Source organism: Hylobates moloch, unplaced genomic scaffold, assembly GCF_009828535.3.
Source record: "Hylobates moloch isolate HMO894 unplaced genomic scaffold, HMol_V3 SCAFFOLD_4, whole genome shotgun sequence".
NCBI lineage: Eukaryota > Metazoa > Chordata > Mammalia > Primates > Hylobatidae > Hylobates > Hylobates moloch.
The window spans coordinates 89912724-89938041 of record NW_026652279.1 but is presented as its reverse complement, the minus strand read 5'-3'; the positions used below and the strand labels follow the sequence as shown (position 1 = coordinate 89938041).

Below are 25318 nucleotides of genomic sequence, written 5' to 3'. Positions count from 1 at the left end.
AGAATGGGCAGGGCTCCCACTGGCTCCAGGGAGTGTACAGCCCCAGCTGCGCTTCCCTGCTGCAGCTGGCATGATGGCAGCAGCCATTGCCATCACCCTTGCACACACCTTATTCAAAATAAAAGTGTATATAGTGGATTTCTATGCTTTCTAGAAATATCTGTTCTTTGTTTTGAACCTCTTGAAGAAACAGTTATGTAAATGTGTTTAAAATTGTTCCACTTTGTTTTAAAATGCTTTTGTGAATAAGTAGAAAACAACATCCCTTTAGAATGAAGGCTGCAATAATTTTTAAGAAAGTAAGAAATGAAACGCAGATTATACGAAGTTGTTTTCACTACGTGTTAGAATTCTCCTTTCTGTACAGGAGTTGTATGAGGCTGGAGCAGGGCTTATCAGCCTTGGCTACCCAATCAAATGACCTGGAGAGATTTTTAAAATCCTGATGCCAAGGCCACTTTCCAGACCAATTACATCAGAACTTCTGGGGATGGATCACAGGTGCTAAGGTGATCCCCGTGCACAGCAAAGAGTGAGAACCACTGAACTAGATGGGGGATCTCATTGGTAAATTGCACCTGCGAAGGTTAAGTTGGTAGTTTAGTCAAGGTCTAAGCAGGAAGCAGAATCCACCCCATTTGTTTCAGATGATAGGGCTTAAGTAAAGGGACTACTTACTAAGGATGTAAACGTGGGGTAAGGCTCCCAGAGACTTGAGAGAGAAGAAAGCTGTTACCACCTCTCCCTGTGAAAGCCTGGGCTGTCGGGGAGCTGCTGTCCCCTGGAAGGGACAGAGCATTTTGGGGGACATGACACAGGGAACAAGAAGGGAAAAATTCCTCCAGCCTTGCTTCTCCTTCCCTCTCATATAATCTGATCTCCTGGCAATGACTGTCACTGACAAGCCCAATGGATGCTTACCAGCAAGGTATTGACGGAGATGCAGTCCAAAGGGTTAACCTCCTGTGGCACCAGCCAGGCCAGAACAGGCGATTAAAGGGAATTTGGAAGCAAAATAAGATATAACCAACACAATTGGCCAGCCTTGCTGAATGAAAACCACAAGCGGAGGGTATGGCCAAGTACTGAATAAATTTTTGAATGTAGTTTTATAAAAAGTTTCTAAAATAAGGAAATTATTCATTTAAAGAATTATCTTAATAAAAAAGATATCATAGATATATCATGAAATTGGGACTATTTCAGAAAATTCAAGGCATATGACTATGACAATTTAAACTTTATCCTTTATTTAACATTTATTTTTAAATATTTTTAAAGTCTTTCATACCAGACACCCTGCTGTACTAGATACAGAAATGAAAGACACAGTAATCTATTCTATTTCTAAAGGTCTAAGAGTCTAGCAAAAAGTACAAGTTGGCAAATGTAATGAAATTTACAATTTTGCCAGCCTAGAGCAGCATGCCTCACTTTGGGGGATACTCTCCCACCCCAATCCAGCCATGTGATTCCGACGTCAGCTGAAGGCTCTCTGTGCCCTGCCCAGGCCAGGTACCATCTGAATGTGGTACCTTTCCTCTGTGGCCATGGTTGGGGTTTGGCCCAGGGTTTTCTTCCATGGGGACTGGGCAGAGCACTCTTTCCTCTGTTTCTATGAGGCTCTAAGAAGATGCGTCCAGAGCTACCCGTAGTCTTCCTCCCTGTCCCACAACGGCAACCAGCCCCAGAGAATGGAGACCTGAGAGAGGATGTATGAGGAACAGAAGAATCCTGATGAGACTGGAGTGTCTATCCTTGAAACCATCTCCATCCACGCCCCATGAACAATTCATTCCTTGATTTGACTACAGCTGGATTTAGCTAGATTTCTGCCACTTGTAATCAACAGGGTTCTAACAAATACAGAAGGAAATCTCAGTAACATCCTAAAAGATCCGTGTGCAGAATGCTATGGGATTTCTAAGAGCTTGCCTAATCCGGCCTGTAGGGTCAGGAAAGGGTTTCTGGATCAAGGTAAAGGCCCAGGTTTTTATGGATGTACAGCCACTATAATTAGGCTATTTTCAAAAGCAAGAGTTTCAAACTGAAATGCCTACAGGGGTGCATAGGCAAGAAAGCAAGATATTTTTCTCTTTCTGTACTCCCCTACTACTCTCACACAACACAGAGCACTACCGTGACCACATGTATGGGGTTTCTCCTCCACCGAATGGTTCTCCAGCACCAGGTAGGTGTCCTCCTAGCTCACAGTTCAATTCAACTGTGACACTACCTGGAGTTGCGCAGACCTGGCAGGATGAGGACTCATGAAACCATCTTTGCAAAAATTATAACAGTGAGAAATCTGTAACAGTGAAAGGGATCTGACCTAACCAACTCCATCTTGTGTCTAACCTTCAAGCTGCCCTTGTTCATTGCTGGACATAGGCTGAACTATCTTTGGGAGGAACTTAGTTTATAGCTTAACTTTGGAACAAAGATGATAACAGCCCTTTCTCAAAACAAACCCCTTCTTGCCTGGTGACTTGACTGCCTTTGTAGGACTAACAAATTAGCCACAAGAAATGCAACTTCCCCATTACTCCTGCAGATAACATCGCTATTGTAGAGCCTAAGATTTGGGATGTCTTTTCAGGTTTTTGGATTTCTGATGACCGATGGCTCTACCCAGACTCACTATCTGGTTCTGTGGCCCCCACCCAGGAACTGACTCATCGCAAGGGCACAGCGTCAATTCCCTATGATTTCATCTTCGACCCAACCAATCAGCACTCCCCGCTCCCTGGCCCCTACCCGCCAAACTATCTTTGAAAAATCCTAGTCTTAGAATTTTTGGATAGACTAATCCATGTAATAATAAACCTATGGTCTCCCGTTCATCTGATTCTGTGAGAATTAGACTCTTTCTCTATTGCAGTTTCCTTGTCTTGATAAATTGGGTCTATCTAGGCAGCAGGCAAAATGAACCTGCTGGGTGATTCCACTCAGTCCCACAAGACTGCTCCCCATTGCAGAAGTAGTAAGTCCCCAAGTTACTCACAGCTTCTGCCTGACTTGACTACAAATTGAAAGTTCCCATGATTGCCTTCTTGAGTTTGATCATTTGCTAGAACAGCTCACAGAACTCAGAGAAACACTTCACTCATATATGCCAGTTTATTATAAAGGGTATTACAAAAGACGCACACGAAGAGCCAGATGAAGAACTACATAAGGCACAGTATGGGGGAAAGTACAAGGAGCTGCCAGGCCTTCTTCAGGCACACCATCCTCCAGGCATCTCCAATGTTCAGCAACCTGAAAGCTCTCCAAAGCAGGTCCTTTTGAGTTTTATGGAAACTTCATTACATGTGCATAATTGAATACATCATTGGCCATTGGTGATTAATTCAAACTTCAGTTCTTCTCCCTGATTGCAGGGTGGAGCTGAAAGTCTCAACTCTCTACTCAGGATTGGTTCCCCTGGCAACCAGCCTGCATGCAGAGTCTATCCTGAAGCCTCCCTCCTTCCCCGGCAGTCATCTCAGACATCTCATTCACATACAAAAAGACACATCACTTCGAAACATTCTAGGAGTTGCCTGCCAGGAAACTGAACAAAGACCAAAATAGGTATTTCTTATTGTAAGTCACGGTATCACAGGGGGCCTGGCAGGTAACCTAAATGAGGGAAGCGGGCCAGGAGTGAGACCACAGGGAGACTGGTGAAATGAAGAGTGCCCACTATGTTTAAAAGGGCTGCTGAATTATCGTAGCAACAACAACAAAAAATCTACTCCATTTTTGTTTAAGGGGCCTTTGCCCATTCCTGCTCATAGGCTAAGATAATTTTAGAGCACTAATATGCAAAAACAACAATCATGTAGTTTAAAAAACACTTTAGGATTAAAGGACACATATTCAAACAACTATGTTTTGTTAAAGATTTATAGGACCATTAAGACCTGACCAAGGACAAAGACATTCCCAACCTCCCCAGACCCTTGCTGGCACCCAGTTGTCTGTGGTTACTGGTTAGATCTTGATCTCAATTCCCTCCTCTTTCCCCTGCCCTTAACATGAAAAGTACCTACAATTTGTATTGGCTTAAGGTGGTGCTTTAGGACAATAGCTCACCATCTTCTCGGTTTTCTGGCTCTGCAATAAACCTGCTTTTCCTCCCACCAATTTTTTGTCCCTTGTGTTTGGCTTTTGAGTGGCAAGCTGCTGGATGTGGGTTTGGTTACATTATCTCTGGATAATTGTTGCCTTGTTAAAATGTATTAGTCATGTAGGATTTCAGGAAAAGCAAAAAATATGTTTTTAAAATGTATTTACAATTTTTATTGTCACTCTTTCTGGTGTATAGTGTTACAGGTTTTGACAAATGCACAGAGTACTGTATCTATCACCCCAATCATTATATGGGAAAGTAAAATTCCCTTTAAAATTCCTTTGGCTGTTCCCCTGTACACAGCCCCACATCCTTAGCTACTGGCAATGACAGGTTTGGATTTCATCCCTATCATTTTGCTTTTTCTAGAATGTCATATAAATGGGATAATACAATATATAACCTTCTGTATCTTCTTTGATTTAGCAAAATGAATTTTTGTTGTTGTTGTTGTTGTTGAGTAATCTGTAATAATGTGTTGCTTTTTATGGCTGAGTATGGACGTACCAGTTTATTTATCTGTTCACTGGTTGAAGAACATCTGGGTTGTCTCCAGGTTTTGGCATTTGTGTATAAAGCTGCTATAAGCATTCAGGTTTAGGTTTTCTTTTCTTTTTTCTTTTTTTCTTTTCTGTTTTTTTGAAACAGAGTCTTGCTCTGTCACCCAGGCTGGAGTGCAGTGGTGCAATCTTGGCTCACTGCAACCTTCACCTCCCAGGTTCAAGCGATTCTCCTCTGTCAGCTTCCCAAGTAGCTGGGATTACCGGCACCCACCATCACGCTCAGCTAATCTATTTGTATTTTTAGGAGAGACAAGTTTTTACCATGTTGGCGAGGCTGGTCTCGAACTCCTGACCTCAGGTGATCCACCTGCCTCAGTCTCCTGAAGTGCTGGGATTACAGGATTGAGCCACTGCACCTGGCTCAGGTTTAGGTTTTCTTGTGAATACAACTTTTCATTTCTCTTGAGTAAATAAATACCTGGGAGTGTTTTTGATAAGTAAGATGAGTAATTAGGAGAAAATTTCCCTCACAAATATTAAAATGTATCATAAAATTGCCATACTGTACTATGTTACAGGTACCAGGAAAGATGAGCAGATTAATAGGACAAAAATAGGATCAAGAAAAAGGCTAAAATATATATGAGAACTTAGTATGTGATAAAGGTGCCAGTGTAAAACCATGAGAAAAAAATGACTTATTGAATACACGTTATTTTTTAAAAAGTCCTTTGGAGAAAATAAAAAAGATACACCTTCAAATTGCTACTCAACAAAAATAAATTCCAGATGGAAGAAATAAACAAATGTAAACTATAAGCTATAACATAAAATTTTCCAACTACTAGAAGATTTTTTATTTTATTTTATTTATTTATTTATTTTAAGTTCTGGGATACATGTGCAGAACATGCAGTTTTGTTACATAGGTATATGTGTGCCATGGTGGTTTGCTGCACCCATCAACCCATCATCTAGGTTTTATGTCCCGCATTTATTAGGTATTTGTCCTAATACTCTCCCTTCCCTTGCCCCCCACCCCCCAACAGGCCCCAGTGTGTGTTGTTCCCCTCCCTGAGTCCATGTGTTATCTTTGTTCGACTCCCCCTTAGGAGTGAGAACATGCAGTGTTTAGTTTTCTGTTCCCATGTTAGCTTGCTGAGAACGATGGCTTCCAGCTTCATCCATGTCCCTGCAAAGGACATGAACTCATCCTTTTTCTTGGCTGTATAGTATTCCATGATGTATATGTGTCACATTTTCTTTATCCAGTCTATCATTGATGGGCATTTGGGTTGGTTCCAAGTCTTTGCTATTGTAAATAGTGCTGCAATAAACACACATGTTCAACCATTGTGGAAGACAGTGTGGTGATTCCTCAAGGATCTAGAACCAGAGATACAATTTGACCCAGCAATCCCATTACTGGGTATATACCCAAAGGATTATAAATCATTATACTATAAAGAAAAATTTTTAAAAGAAAATCTGTGGCTAAGGAAAGCCCTTTCTAAGCATGTTGCAAAAACCAGAAACTTAAATAAACAGACTACTAAATTTGTCTACGTAAAGTATGGCTAAAACAAACTAAAAAGACCTCCCCCTCCCCACCAAAAAAATCATAACCGTAAAAATGTTTAGGAGACAAATAACTGAAAAAGTATTTGCATCATATATTAAAAAGTAGCAATAGTAGTATTATCTATGCAAATATTAATCATAGTTCATGTAAATCAATAAGAAAATAACAAACGCCTCAATGGAAAAATGGACGATGGTTTGCCACATTGGCAAAGATGACCCAGCATCAGCAAGGGTGGTAAAGGGCACACTCGTGCATTCATGGGATGTGTATGAATCTCCCAGAGTTGCTGTATCAAAGCACCACAAACAAGGTGGCTTAAAATAACAGAAATTTATTATCTCATAGTTCTAAGGGCTAGAAGTCAGAAACCAAGCTGTTTGGCAGGGCCATGCCCCTCTGAAGCTTGTAAGGAAAGATCCTTCCCTGCTTCTCCCAGCTTCTGGTAGCCTAGGCATTCTTGGTTTGTAGATTTATCACTCTAATCTCTGCCTCTGTTGTCACATGGCATTCTCTACCTTCCTTCTGTCTCTGTGTCCAAAGTCTCCTCTTCCTATAAGAACTCCACTCATATTGGATTATGGCCCACTCTAATTCCTCATGACTTTATCTTGATTACATCTGCAAAGACCCTATTTCCAAATAAAATGGCATTCACAGGTTCTGGAGGTTGGAAATGCAACATATCTTTTTGAGGGACACAATTCGACTCATAACAGAATGTAAGTTGGGTACAGTCTTTCCAAGGGAGAGTTTGGCAATATGTTTCAGAGTTCCATTTTCATAAATATACACTAATGACGTCTTTGCACAAATGGGAAACTTACGTACCGGGTTTTGTTGTGATTGTTCATCAAAGTGTCATGGTCAGTGATTGTCTGGGACTGGTGTGTGGGAGTAAAATAATTTACCAAGACAGGAATGAGTTTAGAAAGGCAGGTTTATTGCAGAAAGGGGAGGTATGTTGCAAGGATACAACGGGCAAGACAGCAGAAGGAAGGCTGTCTGCCAAGAGGCAGGGCCTGGAGGGCAGTCGTATAAGGAGGCTAAATGCTTGTGGACAGGATGCTGGGGCATAGATGGGCTGTGAGCTGAGTGCATGTCACAGGATGCCTGAGTGCTAACGCGCCTTTTGCAGTTGACCCCATTTCTAGGAATATTTGTTCCTTTTTACCCCAGCTAAGCCCGTTCTTTAACTTTTTCTCTTAACTTTTTAGGGCCCCACGCAAAGCATTATATAAAACTCCGGAAAAATGTCAATAATCGTTATGCTCATTAATACGGAACCTTTAAGGAAATTCAGAATGAAACATTATGCACACATTTAGGTCTATTTTTATTGATATGGAAACACACTCTAGATATCTTGCTAAGTGAAAAAAGCAGGTTACAAAATGGTATGATCTCATTTATATAAAATTGTACATTTTTACATAAATGTAGAGCCTGAAAAAATGTTCAGCAAATTGGCCACGCACGGTGGCTCAAGCCTGTAATCCCAGCACTTTGGGAGGCCAAGGCGGGCGGATCACGAAGTCAGGAAATTGAGACCACGGTGAAACCCCGTCTCTACTAAAAAAAAAATACAAAACATTAGCCGGGCGCGGTGGCGGGTGCCTGTAGTCCCAGCTACTCGGGAGGCTGGGACAGGAGAATGGCGTGAACCCGTGAGGCGGAGCTTGCAGTGAGCCAAGATTGCGCCACTGCACTCCAGCCTGGGCGACAGAGTGAGACTCCGTTTCACAAAAAAAAAATGTTCAGCAAATTAACCAATTAATAGTGGTGACAGTAACTTGGCAAAGGAGCAAGGCAGAGAGAAGTCAGCTCCACCTAACTGAATGGAACGGGCTTTTGGTAGGAGAGAGTTCCTGTGAGCCAAACAGAGGTAATAAAGCTATTGGGGCAGAACAAACAAACAAACCCAAACAAAACTACACAGGTGTCCACCTCAGGGAACTTCATCTGGAGGAACTGATATCAAAGTTCTGTACTGGATGATATCTTACATGTAGTATTTAAAATTAGAGCATCTCCACAAGTTTTTTTTAAAGGCTGGGAGAGGTCATTTTTGTGAAGTTTAAAGAACCCTGCACTTGAGGACAGAGAGCTGGGCTGGCCCATCTCCAAACAGAAATGGCTGTATTGCTTACTGATTATGAAATCTCACATGCATCACATCTTATCTGGACTTTTTTCTTCCTATGTAGGTGAGGATTACAACCCTGCAGCAGTTATTTCAAGGATTAAGTAGGTGAACTATTTGGGGGCCATTGGCAAACTGGGAAGTGCCAATTCATTCTTCAACTGTGTTAGGCAGAGTTCTAGGCTCTGGGGATTCCTCAGGAAAGGGGATAAATGTACATTCATGGAGCTAACATGCTGAAGGGAGAAAATTGCGCACCTGATGTTGGCTGGGCCCTTGGTAAATTGAGAAAATTGAGGCAGGAGAATCACTTGAACCCAGGAGGCGGAGTTTGCAGTGAGCCAAGACCGTGCCATTGCACTCCAGCCTGGGCAATAAGAGCGCAACTCGGTCTCAAAAAAAAAAAAAGAAAAAGCTATTTTCAGTCTTTGCTTTTTAAAACTCTCGTAGAATTTTTAAAACTTCCATTAGCTTGGATTACAGGCAGAGTCGTTTACTGTAAAAATGGGTAGGCCGGGCGCGGTGGCTCACGCTTGTAATCCCAGCACTTTGGGAGGCCGAGGCGGGCGGATCACGAGGTCAGGAGATCGAGACCACGGTGAAACCCCGTCTCTACTAAAAATACAAAAAATTAGCCGGGCGTGGTGGCGGGCGCCTGTAGTCCCAGCTACTCGGAGAGGCTGAGGCAGGAGAATGGCTTGAACCCGGGAGGCGGAGCTTGCAGTGAGCCGAGATCGCGCCACTGCACTCCAGCCTGGGTGACAGAGCGAGACTCCGTCTCAAAAAAAAAAAAAAAAAAAAAAATGGGTAGTATAAAGTAACTGTTTATGTTGTCAAAGAAGCAGTATTTTGCTCATCAGGAGGAAGGTAGAGGGAGATCGGTCCCGTTCACTGGGAAGCCTGACCACTTCGCCCACAACCTGGCATGAACCATGGTGTACAGCAATGCATCAGGCTCAGTGTGTTTAATGGGCTGTTGCTATGAAATTTTTGTTCTTGTAATCAGAGCCTCTGCCTTGATAACTTAATCGCACTTTAAAAAATCTCTTGAATTTGAGTACATCCTGAGAATATCATGAGGGCTTTTGATTAATGTAAAATTAAAGCTCTTTCAGAAGCATTAATTGAATAAAGAGAACACTATTCAAAGAGCTGTAAGGACATCCCAAACCATTTGAAGATACAGACTCTGCAGTCATTATCTTAAAATCTGGTTAATTAAGGTGCTAAGTGTCATTTCAAACATTTTGACTTCCGGGTACTTTATATTTAAGTTTCTATCTAATTTTCTTGTTCTCTTGACCATTAGGAATCTATTTTTTCTTCTCACATTGAATCTTTTTGTTTCCATGTTAGCAGGAAAATAACTCTAGAATATTTCCAATGCAGTCTTTCAACCCATCTTTCTTACTTGCCAAGTGTTGATGAAATGTCATAATTACAAGTGATCTGTTTCTTCTGTGGTGACTAAGCTAAAACATGCTCCTTGCTTGGCAGAATAATTTGTTTTTTGACTGTTGAAAGAAATAAATTGTAAACATAATATTAAGGTAGTGTTAAGATTGACAAGCCATATACTTAACAGATTGGGTAATTGCTATTTCCCCAAATAAGGTAAAAGAAACCATTAAGTTATGGGTTAACAGTCAAGTTAACAGGTTGACTTGAAACCACAAGTACCATTTAAGATGCTTTTGGCTGAAAGTCATAGAAGATCCATAATGCCTAAACGTTTACAAAATTAATTACCTTACAACATAAACTAGGTGGTAGAGAATTCTCCAAAGTTGGCTAATTCAACATGTAATTTAAATAGAATATTCTTCGCTGTGTGAGCTTTAGTCCTCACATTCGTCCTGCCTGCAAGATTCTGCAGCACCTCCATGCAGAAGCTCCCTCTGAGGCAGGACTGGAACTCTGCTTTCTCCTTTTCTTCATTTTTTAAGAGCAGAGAAACCTTTCCCCAAAAGCCACTCAGTAGACTTCCACCTACCTCTGATTGGCCAAAGTTGTGTCAAATGCTTATGACTAAACCCAAATCAGAGAGGAGAATGGGTTGCTGTGCTTGTCTCAGGCGGCTTGATTCACCCACTGAGATGAGGGAGAAACCCCTCCTTTCATGAAGGGCATGACCCCCAACACCTACTCAAAGGCAGAGTTCTGTCAGCCAGGGAAAGATGGGCAGAATGGCTGCTGGGTGGAAAAGCATGTGCTATGATTTGAATGTGTGTCCCCTCCAAACTCATGTTGAAATGTGATCCCCAGTGGTGGTTGGACCTGGTGGGAGGTGTCTGGGTCATGGGGGTGAATCCCTCATGAATGGCTTGGTGCAGTTGCCGTGGTAATGAGTGAGTTCTCACTCTGCTAGTTCCTACGGGAACTGGTTGTTTAAAGGAGCCTTGGCACCTCTTCTTCCTCCCTCTCTTGCTCCCTCTTTCACCATGTGACATGCCTGCTCCCCCTTTGCCTTCTGCTATGATTGCAAGCTTCCTGAGGCCTCACCAGAAACAGATGCCAGCACCACACTTCTCGTACAGGCTGCAGAACTGTGAGCCAAATAAACCTTTTTTCTCTGTAAATTACCCAGTCTCAGGTATTTCTTTATAGCAACACAAAGTGAACTAACACAGCATGGCAAGCACCAGTGTCTGCCTGCACAGTCTCCTGGTGTTCCTCCTATCTCTCCAGCTGCTCCCCTGTCAGTCCCTTTGCTTAGTCCTCCTCTGCCTCTCCTCTAAACATCCTCCTGGGTCCTCTTCTCTATGAGTGCTCTCTGCTTAGAAAATCTCACCCAGGCTCCAGTCCTGTGGTTTTAAATGTCATCCACATGCTGGCAACCCTCCAAATTGATAGCCTCAGCCCTGACCTCTCCTCTGAACTCCATATCTGGACACCTAACTGTCCATTTGACATCTCTACTTTCAGGTCTCAGAAGCATCTCAAACATGATATATTCCAAACAGAAATTTTTATATTTCCCAAATCAGCAACTCCCCAAGTGTTTCCAGCTTAGAAAATGGCATCTCCATCTGCCCAGTTGTTCAAGACAGATGCCCAGGAGTCAGTCTTGACTCTTACCTTCCCTAACGACACAACTCAACCACTTTTTTTCTGTTCAACCTGTCATCTAGCATGGTGCTCCAAGGATCCAGCCAACAACAGGTGCTCAATAAATATTTGTTGAAAATTGATTGAATGTACTTTTATAATATGAACCTTGACTGAAGGGTGGAAATGTGGAAGTTAGAAGGAGCATGAGATTGGCATTCTGATAAAGGTGTTCATTCTAAGATGAATTGAAGGCAATGTTTACAATGCATTCTGGGAGGCATAATGCCATTATTCCTCCTCAAATTCAAATGTAATCCCACTCATCTTTGAACAAGACTTTCATGGGCACTAAAGCAGTGGTAGAGATAGAGTCTTATAATTTACTTGGAGCTTCTCAGATGCATTGGCCTCCAGAGTGCTCCTGGTGGCAACGCCATGTTTGATGACGCAGTGCACAGTGAGGACCCAACATGAATTGAAATTGTAATGCATTATCTGGATTTTCTCTCAATAAGGCCTGTGATCAGTGACTGCTGAAATAGAGAGCTGAGGGATGTTGTTCTTGTCTTTTCCATTGTCAGTAATACTGATTGCCATGATGTTGAAAAATTGGAAGATTCTATCAGTCAGCTACTGCTGCACAACAAGCACCTACAAAATCCTGGTGGCATACAGCAATGAACATTTATTTCACATGCATCTGCTGCTTGGCTGGAGTGGCTTGTCTAGGCTGCAGTAAGTCTTAGAGCTGTCGATCTGGCTGGATTTGCAGGGGGTGACTCCTCCCCATGTGTATTCATTTGGGTTCCAGCTAAAGTGACAGCAGCTACCAGAGGCAGACTCTTCTCACAGTGATGACAGGAGGGCAAGTGGAAACTCCTGAAACCTTTTAAAGCCTAGACTCACAACTGGCACCCTGCCACTTTTGCCAGTTAGTCAAAGCGAGCTGCAAGACCAAGCCCGGAGTCAAGGGCAATGCATGATGCCTTTTGTAGGAGGATTCACAGGGTTATAGGGCAAAGAGTATGGATATAAGGAGCAGGAGGAATTGGGGCAATAATTGAGTCCACTTGAGTATATACCACACATGGGAGAAGACAAAAGAGAAAGCCTGGGCTCAGGTTGAAGTGATGGAGTCCAGGGTGGAGCTGCCTGTCTCTCTATTCCTGGCTGCATCTCACTGTAATTCAGACTACACCGTATGTTCCCTTTGGAATAGACTACCCGATAGAGGCTCCATCTCTCCCAAATCCATTTGTTATTTATTCAGTAATGCCTGGACTACTTTCCAGGCTGGTGCCCTGGATGTTGATTCCTCTAGTACGGTTGTTATGGGAAACATTTCATTTCACATCTGCTGACACAATTTGCTGTCTCTCTATAAAAAAAAAAAAAAAAAAAAAAAGAAGAAGAAGAAAAGGAGAAAGCGAGAGAGGTTCATACTCCAATGGCTGTAAAGGATAAGGAGTAATTTATTCAGAGCTATATACAAATCAGACTATCGTCTTCCAGACAGAATCAATAATATAATTTTAAGCCCACACACATTTACAAACGCTAGCACTCCCATGCAGCTGGGTTGCCATGGGCAACCAGGGCATGCCAGCTCCTGATCTGAAGCAGGCCGATGTCTCCCAGCCTTGTAAGCACATTCTGCAGACAGAATTCACAGAATTCAAGGGAGCTGAGGATGTTAGTGTTGGCTCTGATCTGACCGCCACACAAATGCACCCCTGTGATGGTTTGGATTAGCTCTTGTCTGAACTGCTTAGCTTTATTTAAACTTCTGTTTGCACAGGACTTCTTCAGTCTCCCTTCTGTGTCTGTTTCAGCAGGCTGGAGATGGAGGGGGAAGTGTGTGAAAGACCTGTGGGCAGGGAGGAGAGCAGGTAATGAGAGTTCCACCCACAGCCACTGGTGGTCACAGCTGCCAAGGGTGGGGCTCAGGTCCACTGAGGGCAGGCTGGGTGCTAAACCAATGGATCTTCCCAATAAGAACTGGGCCCAATGGATCTTCCCAATAAGAGAGCCTGATGGGGTGTTGGGAATGGATGTGTGTTGGATGTGAAAACAAGAGCCAGAAACAGGAAGGCAGGAAGGAGAGAAGAGGGTGGTCTGGCAAACACAAACATTGGGAGCAGGTAGGGACAAGCAGGTCCCGGTAAAAGTGCTGGGGATGGAAAGAGTGTGCAGGAATGACCCATGATGGTTGCATTTGGATATGTCAGTACAAACCTAAATACACTGTCAAAGGAAGCCTGAATTAGAGATTTCCTGGTGAGGAAGCCACTGACCTTCACAAAAACCACGAAAACATTTAATGAAGAATGCAGAGATTTTTTTTTAAATTAAGTAGTATGATAAAATCATGTGACCTGTCCCTACCCAAATGGACCTAGTCTTTGTCAGGCACAAACAGGAACAGATGGATAGGGAGGCCTGGGCTGTATCCCACACCCACCACTGAACCAGCATAGCCTCGACCTGTAACAGAGGCTTCGACCTCTGTGTACACATCTGCTGCAATGGAGAGGTGCCTTGGGTGGGAACAATCGAGCAGAAGGTCTTAGGGGGGACTGGGCTGGTGAGGGGACCTGGAAGCCTGGGGTTTGTGTGAATTGGGGTCGGGGGGCTCATCAGAAAAGCCTTTAAAGTGCAGCAGAAAAATTGTAGGAAGCACTTGGAGATCACCTGGTCCAACTACCTCATTTTACAGACAAGAAAGTTCAGGTCACAGAATTTAAGTAATTTGCCCAAGGTCAAAACCCGAGAGAGGCAGGTGGAAGGCAGTGGGGGCTGTACTGACCATGGGGCAGGAGGAAGCCCCAGGCTCCAAGCAGAGGGTGGCACAAGGAAAGGAAAGGTCAGGAAAGTAGATCTGGGATCCAGAAGGATCATAGAGAATGACAAAAGTTAGGGGGCCCCAGACACCACTGCTGTTGGGGGTCACAGTGACAGTGGACAACAGGAGGACACTGGCTAATGACATGGCCCTGGGCAGAGAAAGGGGATGAGGGTGAGAAAGAGTAAAATCTTGGCTGGACTTCTGAGTGTCGGCGGCAGGTCAGATAGTGCTTCTGTTTCCAGGAGAGTGAGGAGTGGGAGAGTAAAAGATGACTCCGGTCGGGAGGCTGGGCAGCTGGTCGGATGGTGGCATCATTCCTAGGGAATGAGGCTGGAGCAGCTCCCAGCATGCTGAAGATGGAGGAGCCAGCCAGACAACTGGAGGAGAAATCCTGCCTCCAGGGAAGGCTGCCCTGCACCTTTAGGATCAATGGGACCCCCACCCACCACGCCTCGCTCATGCTAGGGCAAGCTCCAATGTCTCTGGCTCCAAGGCTTGTCTCTGACTCTTATCTCCCTTGTTCCTGAATCCTCTGGCTTCATATTTTCCAGTATAGACCCCCAAGTTCTGATCGTCTTTTATTAATCTGTGTGCACAATTACCTCTGAAGTGGTAATCTCGACCATTGCCATCAGATGCCTGATTCCTTGTGCACACAGACATCAATGACACCAACATTTCTGCATGAGGAAAAGACATGCTTTCCCGCTGTCTGTCCCGAGGGACCCCTTTCCTGAATAACCTCACCCCGCTGTGATGGTGCCTCCCATAGCTCTCCTGAGCTCCAGACCTTTATTGCTAATTTCCTGGTAAGCCTCTTTACCCAGATATCTCAAAAGGGGCTTTGATGACTCCAGCGGAATCAATTACCTTAACTGCACTTCTTTTCTCCTTTTCTCGTAGCCTCTTCCCACTGTGTCAGCCAGAACCCTGGAGCCATCCGGTCTCTCCCCAATCCCTGCAGTCACTGCTGCTGCTCTTCTCCATCCCCCCCCTGCTCTGCCTTTGTGCAGGTCCTCTGCAGTTCCATTCTGGGCTGCTGCAAAGGGTCTCCTTCCCTTTCAATCTCTCCTTCATGCTGCAGGGAAAATGGTCTTTTTCTGAAGCCTTGCTGGGATGGCTCCTCATTTTCTTAGGGATGATGAAATCCAACCTCCTTAATATGACCTGCGCTTTCCTTCAGGATCCCATCCCTACACATTTTTTGGCCTTGTCTCTCCCTTTCCTGGCTGGCGCCAGAATTTCCTCATGCTTCATCACTAGCAGCTCCATGACTACATCCAGCATCCAGCTCATTGTTGCTTCTGCACTGTTGTACTTGTTCTGTCCGTTCCTGGAAGAACAGCCTCTCTTGTCTGCCTGAAAATCTAATACTTACCCTTCCAATGGCTTCCCCTTTGGGAAGCACCTCCCCGCCCAACCTTGGCAGCCAGACTTAAGGGCTTCCTCTCCGTGTTGTTGAAGAGCCCGAAGGACACCCTCTGACATGGCACTTACTGTGGTGTAAAATTGTTGGCTCACCTCTCTGTCCTTGGTTTTGTCTTCACTGTCTCAGCAGCTAGCACATTGTCTGGTGTAGGGTGTGTTTTTAATAAATGCTGGTCAAAGTAAGATGATGGAGGAAGAAATGAGTGAAGAGTTCCAGCAGTGCTCCCTCACTGTGCCCGCTTCCATTCTGAAGGAGCTGCTTTCAGTGTTGAACAGAGGCTGACTCCCAAGTAAACCACCCCCTGCAGACTAGCTGCAGCTTTGCGGATACAGATTCTGCTAAGCTGGGGTAGCAACAATATTTAGAACCAGAACGAAACCTAGGGATTCCTTAGAACACCTTCTCATTTTAGGAGCAAGGCTCAGAGGGTGAGGCAGCATGGCCAAGGTCACATGACTGGATAGTTAGAAAGCCACTTCAGCCAGGTACAATTACAGTGCTGTAATCCTAGCACTTCGGGAGGCTGAAGCCAAGTGGATCGCTGGAGCCCAGGAGTTCAAGGCCAGCCTGAGCAATATAGTGAGACCTTATCTCTACAGAAGATTTAAAAACTAGCCAGGCATGGTGGTGCATGCCTGTGGCCCTAGCTACTTGGGGGAGCTGAGCTTGAGCGCAGGAGGTCAAGGCTGCAGGGAGCTGGAATCACGTCACTCCACTCCACTCCAGTCTGGGAACACAGTGAGATCATATCTCAAAAAAAAAAAAAAAAAAAAAAAGAAAGCCACTTGAACACAGATCTGACCTAAAGTTCCTTGGTCTTTTTCCTGCAAACCTTCTGCTTGCTACAAATGGATGGGCTAATTCTTTCATTTAAACAATACTTTTTTTTTCTGGCTACAAAGGAAGTGTTCATTATAGAAAATTATGAATTGATTGTTTAGGCTCACTGTAGAAAATAAAGAGAAAAGCAAAGAGAAGAAGATAGGAATCATGTGTGGACATTCCACCAGAAAGACAAATAGTTCCTTCTATTTTGGCTTTTTGGATTGCAAGGAACAGAATCCCCTGGAGTTGACTCAAGCCAAAGGGCTTTGTGGTAGGGACACAGGTGGAATAACAAAGAATCTCACAGAAATCTTAGAGCAAGAAGCTGTCTCAGGGCTGGTCCTTATTAAGCTAGAGGGAGAGCGGCTTTGGATTCAAAGGATATTCAGGGATCCAAGAACAAATAGCTCAAAATTTTTACCCTGGAGCCCCACTGTTTATACAACTCAGCTCACTCCACATGCCTGCTTCTTTCGGTCCCACCAGGATACTTTGCAAATGTGCTGGTTTAAACACTGAGAGAGACTCGCATTGGTCCAGCCCCTTTCCAATAGTCCTCAGATTGATGGACATCCTTTATACTGTGCCCAATCAGCTGTTAGCTAGAGCGTCAAGGGCTTGTGGCCAGCCTCTTGTAGGATAGTAGGAGGCTGTCCTGGCCTCAATGATAATAATGATAATAGTCAACATGCATGGAGCACCTGCCACATGACTTGCACTACTCTAAACACTGCCCACACGTTATAACATTAGCTTTACTTTTCGCTCTATGAGGCAGGCACTGTGATGATCATCACTTGACAGTTGGGGAAATTAAATATCGTAACCTGTACAGCTGTAGCTCTATACTTGACTGCCCTAGCTAAAAAGGTGATGCATCTATAACGCTCCCGTCTCCTATCCTTCTCTCCCCCATCAGTCTCCTTCCTGACAAGTCCCAGTGCTCTCACTTTGGTTGCCCCAAGTACCTCATTCAAGTGCTCCATGCTCCAGAATCATCTCTACTCCCTCTCCCCTCTCCCATCTGCCCAAATCCTGCTTCACTCAGTTCATCCCGTCTCCCCACCTTCCCTTTACCTGACCCCAGAGAAAATTGGTCTGGCCTTTTGGAGTGTGGGGCCTGCCGTTAGTAGAGGATTCTTTCCTCTAGGGTAAACTCTGTGTTCTTTGGACACAGTGAAATAAAATATCAGGGCACCGGGCCGGGCATGGTGGCTCACTCCTGTAATCCCAGCACTTTGGGAGGCCAAGGCAGGCGGATCATGAGGTCAAAAGATCGACACCATCCTGGCCAACGTGGTGAAACCCCATCTCTACTAAAAATACAAAAATTAGCTGGGCGTGGTGGCGCATGCCTGTAGCCCCAGCTACTTGGGAGGCTGAAGCAGGAGAATAGCTTGAACCCGGGAGGCGGAGCTTGCAGTAAGCTGAGGTGGCGCCACTGCACTCCAGCCTGGCGACAGAGCGAGACTCCGTTTAAAAAAAATAAAAATCAGAGCACCAAGAGTGAGAGTGTCCTCAAAGGGTTTCACAGGCTCTGTAGTGTGAACTCCTACATGCAGAATCCAAGCCACATCCAAGTTTTACCAGGATGCTCCCAGCCTCCTGCCTAAAGGGAGCACTGTTAATCACCCACAAATCCTGAGTCCTGAAGATGGCAGTCCTCTGATGACAGGGGACAGAAGACCTGCAGTCCACCTTATAATCTACAGCTGGGCCCTAAATGAGACAACTTCCTTTCCCCTGAGCCAAATTACGGGCAAGATGAAATGAGCTTGCAAACTTCTGCAGCCCTATTTGGCAACCAGAGACATGAGTTTTCCCCTAATCTCTCTATTTCAAGAAGATCCAGCAAGCAAGATCTTTAAATGGAGGAAGTTTAATCAAAGCACTAGTAGGCATTATGCTCTCCTAAGCACAGACACGAAAGGGCGCAGTGCTTGGGCATAGAAGCCTAGAATCTATTGTTGCCTCTGTTTCCTCAAGATGGAAACACTGGTATGGAAGAACCGCGATCTCAGACACCTTTGGGAATTTTCCTGAGCAGCCCCCAAAGTGCTGTTGTAAAATTAATGGTAATTAGGATTATTGCTTAAACAAACTGTCACTTATATCTAATTACCATGTAATACAATCAAAATTATCATGAAATACATGTCAGATTCACTTTGTTGTAGACTTTATGTGATTACAATCTTTACCTTCTGTGGATTTTTTTCCTTAGCAGTTTACTGCTTACTTGTTATATTACATGTGCAGAACTAAAAGTATTTAAGAAATGAGTGGCTGGGATAGAGACCCCTTTCTTGTCCTGTTTTTCATTCATTATTTATGAATAAATAAGAAAAAAGTATTATTTTTATGATTATCTTTTGAGACAGGGTCTTGCTATGTTGTCCAGGCTGGTCTTGACCTCTCCTGGGTTCAAGTGATCCTCCTGCCTCGGCCCCCTGAGTAGCTGGGAATACAGGCACGTGCTACCGTGCCAGGCTCCTGCTTTTCTTTCTTTTCTTCCTAAAGTGGGTTAGAAGGTCTTTCAGCCTGATGTCTTCCATCTTGATCAATAAAGGCAGAGGGCCTATCCCCCTACCCTCTAGAGTCATTTTCGTGGGAAGGTGGCTGTTGTGGCTGCACAGAAGGGAGTCGCATGCGGGCTGGGTGGGCCCAGTCTCACCGAGACCCTGATGGGCCAGTGTCTCGGGTGGGGTCTGCGCAGCATCCTGAACGCAGCGGCGATCCTAAGGGACCCGTGATGCTTCTAGCCCAAACCTGCCCTGCTGGGTCTCGGCCGGTGGACCAGCAGGGGCCGCCGAGTGCCGACCCCCGGGCTGGCTGCTGTGGGCCTGCCTCACCCGGCGGAGAACGCACAGCCACTCCTTGGGAACCGAAGAGCTTCCGCACCGCACAGGCCTGGCTAGGAGCCCAAGCGCAGAAAAGGTAGGGGTGCAGCCACATCGGTGGGCCAGGGCAGTCTGCCAGGCGGGGCCTTGGGACGGGGCTGGAATCCCCCAGGCATGGCCAGGAGGTTAGCCTTCTGCCAATGACCCCGTTTAAAGCCCAGGTCCAGAAAGGGTGCTTGGTGGCCTGCTGCGGAAGGTGGCATCCCGCCTTTGCTGCCTATAATGCCCCTCCCCAAACTCGCACACCTCCCAGCCACCCCTGTACCCACGTGGCCGGCTTCTGTGAGTTTCTTCCTCTCATTTTCCCATGCCCACCAATACTTCCCTTTCTATGCCCACTTCTTTTCCAGTCCAATCCCGTTCTTTACTTTCCAGAGTGACAATCACCTCTTTGGATAAATCAGATTCATGCTAACAATGTTAGTGTATAAATAATTTCCAGTAATCCCCTGCACTTGATTTCAATTCAGCAAACATTTATGGAGCAATTCCATAGACTGGGCCCTAGAGAAAAATCAAACTTAAACAAAATCTAGCCCCTCAAGGCTTTACACAGCTAGCGCATTTTTTCCTCAAAAGAGATGTTTTTAGGTAGTACCATAATGAGATTTTTAAAATTTTAATAATGTCATTTACATGTTAACATGCTGTAAGAGTATAACAAGTACATGAAATCCATTATTTCAAGATTACTTTTGTTTAGAATGAGGCTAAAGAAGGTAGTATGTAAAATAAGTGAGGCTACTTAGAGAAAAATATTCAGCAAATAACACCGAAATGGCAAAATCTGTGCAGATGATGGACTCATGGCTAATTTCTAGGAAGCAGGAACTCAATGGGAGAGGAAGACTGTATCCAAAAGACACGTAATCCAAACAGGGAAACTGAGAGGGGGAAATTACTTGCGGCCTTGGGAACAAGGAAAGCTTCTTGGAGGAGGCAGCATTTGAGATGGGCCTTGATGGACAACAGAAATAAAACTAATGTTGAACAGTAAGGTGGCAATGGATCATACGGAGTTAAGAATTGTTTTTTTTTTCCTTTTTCCTTAGTGACCTGTGCAAATAATATAACAAAAGAGGCTTTCCTGAAGGCAGGGATCTTCATACTGTGGGTGAGATCAATGGGTCAGAAAATTGATTTACTGGAATATGATTGGCATCTAAAATACTGACCAACAGTTACTGTCAGAGTGCAGCTTCCAGCATAAGCACAAGCAGTGTGAAACTTTTGTTTCCAAGTGAAGATGGAGTCATTTGAGTCCTGTGAAATGGTCACGGTCAAGAAAGTCTGAAACATGTTGCCCTGTGTGATGTGCTTTCAAGCATGGTGGAGCCTCAGGAGGAATCTATTGCTGATCCCCTCTCAAGTTGTGGCACACAGAAGTCATCTGTGTTGGCTCCACTTCAACCTTCCCTTTCCCAGCAAGTCTTTTGTCAGTATGCTGGGATAAAGTAGGAAGTTTTGGTAGCTGTCAGCGGATGGCAGAGCTTTATGGGGCATACTTCATGGCTGAGAGTGAGTTTTTAACTGCAGCCAACCTGGGTTTTTTGGGTTTTTTTGTTTGAACTTTATTTATCAACTAGATATACAATATTGAGCTTTTTTATTGATCTTTATTTATCAACTAGCTCTATTTATCAACTAGATATATAATGAACTGTGCATATTGAATGTATACAATTTGATGAATTTGGACATAGGCATACACCCATGAAACCATTATCACAAAAAAAGTAATAAACATATCCATTACCTCCAAAACTTTCCCTATGCCGAGTGTGTGTGTGTGTGTGTGTGTGTGTGTGTGTGTGTGTGTGTGTGGTTAAGAGCACTTACTATGAGATATACCCTATTAACAAAATTGTAAGTGCATTCAGTATTGATGACTTTGGTAGTGTCGTTGGCTATAGGTGCAATGCTATACAGCAGATCCCTAGAACCAATTCATCTTGCATAACTGAAACTTTACAGAGGTTCCTCAAACAATTAAAAATAGAACCACCATATGATCCAGCAATCCGACTTCTGAATGTATACCCAAAAGAACTGAAATCAGGATCTCAAAGAGATGTCTGCACACCCATGTTCGTAGCAGCACTGTTGACAACAGCCAAGATATGGAAATAACTCCACCTGGTTTCCATCCTTTGCTAATTGGGTTAGCCAGTTTGGGGACTGCAGTTACCCAAGCCATACTGCTTGTGACTGGACTGTTTGGTGGGGTGCCTCTGAGGCCCGAGGCTCCTCATTGCCAGCTTGGAATAGTGACAGGATCTGAAGCTCCCAGTGTGAGGTGTGTGTGGGCTGGTGCAGGATCCAGGCTGTGTGGGAGGACGTGGGATGATGCCGCTTCAAAGTAGAATGGGATGGCCTCGGTGGCACACATTTAAATTCGCTGCAGGAAAATAAGCACACAGCAGCTATTTTTAATTTGCCTTAGAACGTACAAGAGCTAGCATTGCTCATAGAGCAAAATATTGGCTTTGGATAGAGGAGATGAAGAGGTTCTGAGCTTCACCTCTCACTTCTTTGCCAAGAGATACTGGGAAAGAGCCCAGGGAAGACAGCAAGCGGCTGAACTGGGCCATTTGTGAGCCGGTACGAGTTCACCTTCCGTGTTGCCACACTCCTTCCATCTCTGAGGACCCCAAGCTTGTTCCCCTAGCACCACAGGTCAACTCCTTCGTATAGTACCCCTCCCTCTCTCAAGGTCTGCTCCCAGGCAAAGTTCTGGAAGTTGCTTTCTCAATCTGGTGTAAAAGACTGATAATAGCTTGCATGTACCTTTGCAGACGTTTTTGTATTTCGACAAGGCTGAACACCTTAATGCCAAGCTGTGCCGCTCCAGTTGTCCAGCCTGGCACATCAGTGGGGAGCGTGTCTGTAAGGGAAGGGGCCTTTCCTGACACAGCTGGAGCACAGCATGTAGTAGCTGTTGATTCCACCTCTGCAGACAGTCAGATTTAGTTGACACTACTTAGAATTAGATTTTTAAAGCTGGAAAGAACCTGGTCGAATTTCCTCCCATTAAAGACAAAGAAACAGATCTGGAGGCCTGATGTCACTTCAGTTCAATTCAACAGGTGTTTTCTGAGCACCTACTGTGTGCCAGACACCAGCCTGACATAAGAGAAGCAATGAGTGATATGATATGGCACTTGCCCTCCGTCTTCCCACCCTCACACAGTCAGGTGGGGCAGACGCAGGACCGCATGCTTGCTTCTGCGGGCAGGACCACTAAGAGCGGGCAGACAGACTACCGGTAGGGTCAGTGTTGGAAATGATTCTTCAATTTGCTAGAACTATGAAGAATGACTCATACAGCACTCCCAGAAGGGTACTCTCATTGCCATATCTCTGAAATCTTGGGAAATAAAGTTAGATCTCGAATGCAGGGGTTAGGGACACAGACCCAAGAAGTTCATAACTGTAAGCTTCTCTCAATTCAGTTGAATTCAACAAACATTTGTTGAGTGCTTATTTGTGCCCATTACTGAGAAGGGTACCAAGAGCACAGAAAATACCTGTTGAATTGCTAACATAAGAAAGTCTTGTGGCAAAGCATGATGTGATTTTCAAACTGCAGCTCTCTGTCCCCTAGTGAGTCACGACATCGGCTTAGTGTATAGTAGACACAACTTAGGGGTAGAGAAGAGGAAATACAATAGAAAAAAAATAAGAGCACATTACACAAATTAAAGGTCAATAGTGTTTCACAAAATATGGTGTATATGTGAGTGTGTGTGTATATATATATATGATCAACAGCATGTGTACATATATATGTTTAACAGATTCTTACTGAGGATTATGATATAAGAGAAAATTTGAAAGTCATGATTTACAACACCCATAGGAAGGGGTGATGCTTCAGGCTATGTGCCTGTGGTAGAACCAACTAGAATGTAAGTTGACAGTGTATCAGTTATGGATTGCCAGAGTCATGCTGCATAACACAGTACCACAAAACCTCAGTGGCACACAATAGTACTCACTGGTTTTCTCAGGTGCCTGCTCATCAGCTAGAGAATTCTGTTGGCCGTAGTTGGCTGGCTCACACATCTGAAACCCAGTAGGCCATTGGCTGACCTAAGATGAACTTGGCTGGGAACTGGGGCACCTTGGCTTGCTCCGTGTATCTCTCCTCTTCCAGCAGACCAGCGTGGGCATGTTCTCATGGAGATCAAATGAGCAAGAGGACACACCCATTGTGCATACCTTTTAAAGCCTCTTTGGCATCATGTTTTCTAATTTTCCACTGACCAAAGCCACAAACCAAGCTCCAAATTATATGGCAAAGAGTGTGGGCCATTTTCACAGTTTACCACAACAATGAGCAGTAAGGTTGGATTTGCTCTGATTCGTCCTGTCCCCAGGTTCTTGGCCTTCCCTTTTTTGATCTTGATTTGAGCATCTGGTGCCTAGAACTCCAGAGGGTATGGCTAGAGCCTTTGTTCCCTTTGCAACCTAACAGGTGGAAAAGTTACAGATGGACAGCAAGGAGGCACCCTCGGGAGACCCACTAGAAAGAAGATACAATGCAGGACCTGGCAGGGTCCTGGCATCTCCTGGCAGGGCAGGGCTGGGTGGAGGGCAGTCAGGAGAGAGGGTGTGAGGGAATCTACAGGAGGTAATTTGACAACTTGGAACATCCTTGTTCTTCCCAATTTTGTATTCAATTCAAGGAGGGAGTTTCAATCAACTTGTTCCAGGAAGAGGATAAATTAATCCCATTTCTAATGTAGAAAAAAAACAAGCCTTCTATTCCTGCCACTAATCTGTGATGTGACCTTAGACAAGATACTTCTCTGGGTCTCAGTTTCCCCACTGTAAAGGAAAGGGGATGACTCTATGGGTTGGATGGTGCCTTCCAGCTTCGTCTTCTCTGCCTTCCTCCAATGCCTTGCTCATGGTACAGATGCATTGCTTAACGCCCACTCCACCCTCCAGTGCTCAGGACACAGAGATAATCCATCCTAACCTTCCCTATTAGAGTGGCCATTGCCTCAACAGCCTTCTCAACATCCCACTCCACTGCTACAGCTGACCGGTGTACACAGGCAAGATGAGCTCTGCCATGCTTATTTGGTAAAGCTGAAGGAAGCAACTCTCTTTATTTCTAAGCCACTAAAAGGCCATGGAATATACCCGAGCAGCTGGAAAAGCAGCAATGTATTCATTTCAGATTAATTTAGAGAAGCGAGCTGGAAAATGCTGGGGCCGTGCCTTGCAACAAATTTGGATCCTCTTAAAAGCTCACATAAGCTGTGATATCCTGATGGTAGGAAGTCTTTAATACTCACTGGGGGAAGGGGAAGGATCTGACTCTTTAAAGGTCGCCGTTACTTTTAACTATTTTAAAAGAATAATAAAGGAAGAACACCTTCAAGTAAAGGCATTTAAGGTTCATTTCTAAGGGACCAGCAACTTGGGTTAGAACAATTTACACTAATTTTACACTGGATGAGAAGAGTGGTGATAGTGGACATTAGAGGCCGGCAAGTCCACACTGCTCCCCCTCTGCTCATCCATCTGTGCTGTCCCTGGAGGTAGCTGGGGACCTCAAGCAGAGTCTGGAGAGCTGGGCTTGAGTGACCGGTGGGCAGCGTGGCTCTCCTGTGCTGGGATCCTGGTTCCAGCACTTACTAGCTGTGGGAAGCCTGGCAAGTTCATCAACCTTTCTGGGCCTCAGTTTCCTGATCTAGAAAACGGAGACAATAATTGTATCTCTCCTATAGAGTTGTTGTGAGGATTAACAGAAACGTGCATGTAAAAGACTCAGTACTTGGCACATAATAACCTCAACAGAGGCTAGATATTAGTGACAGTGCTGTCCAAGCCTGCATTCATTATTTTAAAATTAAAGTACTTTTCTAATTTTCCTAACATGGCTAAAAAGACAACCCTCTTTCAAGTTTCA

At 44.6% G+C, this 25318-nt stretch overlaps 1 protein-coding gene across 6 annotated transcripts in view; it reads left to right on the top strand.

Annotated features, from left to right (window-relative positions):
• Positions 1-25318, top strand: part of TEX26 (testis expressed 26) — an 85023-nt gene that overhangs the window by 47020 nt on the left and 12685 nt on the right. For 4 of the 6 annotated variants that reach the window (XM_032149155.2, XM_058438195.1, XM_058438196.1 and 1 more), the window contains one exon: positions 2600-2848. The exons of the other annotated variants lie outside the window; for them this stretch is intronic. The gene's annotated coding sequence lies outside the window, so the exon portion shown is untranslated. Of the gene's footprint in view, positions 1-2599; positions 2849-25318 lie in introns of those variants that run through there. 6 annotated transcript variants of the gene reach the window in all.